Below are 5,265 nucleotides of genomic sequence, written 5' to 3' on the forward strand. Positions count from 1 at the left end.
ACAAACCTCATATGTAACTTCCCATGCTTATTAAACCTGCCACCTACCAGTCTGGAGTGGTTTGCCTCTTTCTTCAGGCTCTCTTTGCCCTCCATGCATGGGGTCAGTTTTTGAAACAACAAGAGCAGCTTCATTTCTCTAATGTGGCTATTAGCAGAAACCATAGATTGAATAAATCACATCTGGTTACTACCTCCATCTACCTTAGAGGGTGGAGGAAGAGGGTAAAGGATAAAGGGCTCCTGACTTGAGTCCATGATGTTTGTAGAGAGGAGATTGCTCACTGCTTGGTAGTGAGTTCTTGAGTGCAGTATCTCAGCTTTACTACTTCAGACAAAGGCAGTGATTTTCGTAGGGAATGGGTGACAGCTGCGGCACTGATTCCACCAGGTATCCAAGGAAGAGAGGCTGAAGGATTATGCTTTTAAGTGGCCAGGTGGGTTGCTCAGAGTTTTTTATTTATTTATTTATTTTTTTAAGCAGTAGGTCTCCACCTGGAGTAATTCTTCCCTGGGACATTTGGTAAGATCTGCAAAGATTTTTGATTGTCATACTAGGAGTGCAATGCTATTGCGATCTCGTCTAAGATGCTGCTAAATGTCATAAAATGTACAAGTCAGCATCCCTCCTCACTCCCCCCTACCACAGACACACACACAAGCACAATTCCGTCCAAAATGGCAATAATGCCAAAGTCCAGAAACCCTGGTCTAGAGGAGCCAGGCCTTCCTTCCCAGATCAGGAGCACACAGGTAGTTTTTGCTCTCAGTCTTTCAAATTGTGTAATTAAATCCCAATGACACTTCTATAATTGAAACAGAATGGTTGTGCTTAAATTTAAACTACTCCATTATAACGAAATAATGTTATCCTATTTAAAATTTACAGGGAACAGATTTCAAATGATTTAGGGAAGAATCTGTTATTCAAAGGGAAACAATAGGCCCAGGTCCCCAGTGTGGGATTCCATGAAACAATCTACATAATACATTTACCATTTAATATAATAAACCCTCCCTTATTATACAATTTTAGTTTTATAAAGAAGCTTTCATGTACCTTGTTATTAACAATAGTCCCAAATCACTGCTTTAAAAACTCATCTGTTACCGAAGTTGTAAATGAATCATTTCCTTCTGATGTCAGGGATCTTGGGGCCCATAAAAGGAATTTTTTTAGTGTCTATCAGAGTACACTACAAAACAGATATCATTAAGCATATGAAAAGCAATATAATGCCCTTGCTTTTTGAGAAGACTTAGAAGAAAACACTTATTTAATGAGATCCTCACACTGAACATTATACAAAGATATGTGTAGCTTAATTAGGATTAAATTTAAGCCTTGTTTAAGTTGTAATTTAAATTATGCTTTTATGTTAACTTTTTTAAAAATTTATTTATGTGTATTTCTGAAATTTATTTGGATGGATATTTAGTTATATCATATTTACTCCTCTCATTCTTTCTAAAATAGAATCTAAAATAGATTGAGGGTTGTTTATCATCTGAAAGTTAACACTCAAACTATAGATGATTTTTAGCTCCTTACGCCGTTCATTTTTCCCTCCATTGTGAACTGGCCAAATGCTGTAGTTATTTAGAAGTCTTTTCCATTGTCTCCTGGAGAGAGTGAAAAGAAACAGAAATGGGATAGGAGAAATTAGCCTAACGCATTGACTTTAGAAGAAATAAATGTGAAAGCTGTTATTGTACAGTTTTGCAGTTGGATAACTATTGTATAAAGTGACAGAAAACCAATTTTTATAGAAGTTTTATACCATTAAATGTATACTTAATTTTTTTTGAAATTCTTGTTTTTCCCTTTGTTACTTACAGATCAAAATTTATAATGAGTGCTTTTTGTTATTTTTTCTTCTCCATGAAAGTCATTTTGATAATTAGTCAGTTTATTACTGTGTTCCTTGATTTTAAGTTATTTCTGCTTCTTCATTACCTTGATTACATTATCTTATACAGTGACCCAAAAAACTGCTCTTACCCCTTTTATTTACTGATTGATAAGGCAGTGAATATAGTTAGCAGAAATTTTGTAAAAACTGAAGTGTCTCATGCATGTGGAAGAATTTAATTTTATTTTTCTTGAATCTATATCCTGACATTGATGTTGTCATTCAAAACTGCTTTAAGCATTGCTTTCTAAATTCTTATATTTATTCAACAAATATTGAATACATATAATACATCAGAATGTCCTTAGACAAAGGGATATAATGATTAAAACAAAATATGCCTGCCTCCATGAAACTTGCATTATAGCATCCTCTATCCTTCTGATTATGGTGTTTCTCTTGATTCTTTCTCAATCTATGCATTCATCTTTTTAACAAATATTTATGGTGTTCTTATGTGCTTGGCTTTGTTCTACATGTTTGGTACATAATGGTGAGATGATTACTATCTTCGTGGTTTTTAAATTAGAATGGGGAAATGAATATTATATAATAAAGGCAGACATGAATACAAAATAATGACATTTTAAGTACTAAGAAAGAGACAAGTGCTTTGTAAGAAAACAATCTGGGTAGCAGATTCTTGTATAGAATATGCAGCCCAATATTGTCCTTAAAGAAGTAAGTCAACCTGAGAGCTGAGTGAAGAGAAGGAAATAGCCATGCCCAAGAATTCAAATTCATGTTTTTCTGATAGAATATCATCACATTTAAGTACTGAGATGGGTAAAAGTCACAGTCTTCAGTACACCAGAGTCCAGTGCAACTGAAATTCAGTGAATAAAAGGAGAGAAAGATATTAGAAGATGCTGGGTGGTGGCCCTGATGCTGAAGATCAAGAAGGTGTTTTTTGGAAATATAATTATCAGGAATTGGTGATTTTTTGTTTGTGAGGACTAAGGAATACAGAAGTATCAAGGATGGCCCCTAAAATCTGAGCTTAAGCAGCAAAATAGGGGACATAGTTTATGGAAGGAGTGAGATGAGTTTGCAAAATGTGTTAGAGACACCCTTTCTGGCACTAAAGCAGAGATGTCAGGTGGAAAGCTGAGTATAGGTCAAACTTCAGAGGAGGTGATCAGATTGAAGTTAGAGGTATAATGAGAGATATCTTGGGCTGCAATTATAAGTCATAAAAACAGGTTCCCCAAAGAGTGTCTAGAGAAGATATTTCCAGTATAGATTCAATAGCAAGGTTTGAGTAGAGGAATAAAATCTGGGAGCATGCACTAGGAAGTGGAGATACAGAAAAAATAGAACAAAGCTTTGACTTCTAGGGGATTAAGGTCAAGCTGAAGAGATATACAAGTATCTGAATAGTTATATGATAAAGGTATGTACTAGCTACTAATGGAGCACAATGGAGGAAACATTTAATTCTACTGAGGGTAGTTCAGAGGAGTTACAGAAGGATAATATGGAGCAATTCTGAAAAATCTTCAAAATAAATAACAAGCTAATAGGACACAGGGAAGAACATTCTGAGCAAAGGATTTGAGATTAAAAAATTCAAAGCATTTGAACAATTGTAAATAGTTCAGCTTAATTACACGGTTATAGCTTGTTTCACAATTCAAGATTTAGGTTAACCTTCACTGATGTACCTTTCCACCTGCATTTTACATTCCTATAGTAATTAACAAATTATATTGCTTTTGCCCTCTCATTGTCTGCATTAATATTTTCTCTCCTGACTTGTCTTTAATCTGCACACTAAAAAGAGGAGCATAATTCCTTTTTATAAGCAAATGCTCATGCAGTTCTATGCAAAGAGCAGATGGCCTACAAATGTATCATTTTCTAAACAACTGTATTCTTGTCCCTTTGTCCTTGGTGGAGATGGAGGTAAAACTTTTAATTAGTGTGAAAACCAAAATAACTGTATCCAAAATATTACAACATATCATTCTATCCTATCTGTGATGCCCTGATGTAAATAAAACAATTCAGTGATCTGAAATTAACCTGTAATTAAAGTGTTGAGAATCAATCAGTACAATTTAAGTTTCATTAAATTCCAACACACTCAAAATTGAATCAATTTATTAAGCTTACTTATTTCCCAGCCCCAACAGACACAATAATACCAACATGTAACAAGTTCAGACATATAAACAGCTTCACTATTCCACTTACAGAAGTGAGACTACAACTTCCCAACTAGAATAAGGTACACTCTAAATGCAAATTAAAAGCAAGACAAGACACTCTAAATTGGAGATCTGCTTGCTGTTGGTGAGAATGCCTTGAAGTATTGTTCTTGATCTATATGCAAAAGTATAGGGACACACACTTGTCAAAAGAGAATACAAAGTTCCATCTAACCAATCCATCTTGTGCAGATTTTCCCTTCATTCAGTGCAAATTTAAAATGTATAAATTATTTTGATCAGAATTCAGCAATAAAATCTTAACTCAAAAACAAAAACAACAGAAGTGTCTTGTTCACACAATGCCTGTGTGTCTTTGAAAAAAGAAAACTACCTGGAAGCAATCGTCTCTGTACCTCTCTGCCAATTTTGATTAACAGATTCCCTCTTCTTGACTTGGAGCAACTCTCTTAGAATCATAAATTGTGAAAATGAATTGCACATTAAAAGTTCTGGCACACGAGGAACTTGAGTTTTCCAAATTATGTTTTTCAAGACATTTAACTAAATGCAACTATTGTGTAAGGAGATGGTAGTTGTCAATATGAACACTTCAATAGAGTAGAAGTAGTCATGTTGAATTTTTTGCATTCAATTATTCATTCTATTTTATGTGATAACACATAATCTATGAATTATTTGTTAACTATCAGAATTAAATTTGTCAGTTTTTTTTTTTTTTTGGTAAAACCACTACCAAAAACAGCAATGACTAAACATGCTTTTATAAGTATCAAGCAACCAATGCAGTTTAACACATGATCCATTAGAACCTCTCTTTTCAAAGCCTGGAGTTCTTTGACAGGTGGAAAAAATGTACATACTGTATACATTACAGAAGAGATCTTACAAAATTCTATCAATAAATATCCACAAAACTATTGCATGTCACTGCTAAAATTCAGTTTCACTATTCTGTTGAAAAAATTCCATTGGTTACATATCTCATTTAAGTGTTGGAAAGAATACTCCATGACTTCTAAGAAATGATGGACAATCTGAATTAAATAGCTAATTAACTTAAAATCAAAACTATAAGTTACATATTTGATAAAAGTAATCTATATGTGTGCTTATCACACTAATATAATGTAGAATAAGATGGCTATAATTGTGGAAGACTAGATCTACAGAGGTAGTAAA

The sequence above is a fragment of the Camelus bactrianus genome, chromosome 14 (assembly GCF_048773025.1).
Source record: "Camelus bactrianus isolate YW-2024 breed Bactrian camel chromosome 14, ASM4877302v1, whole genome shotgun sequence".
NCBI classification, from domain to species: domain Eukaryota; kingdom Metazoa; phylum Chordata; class Mammalia; order Artiodactyla; family Camelidae; genus Camelus; species Camelus bactrianus.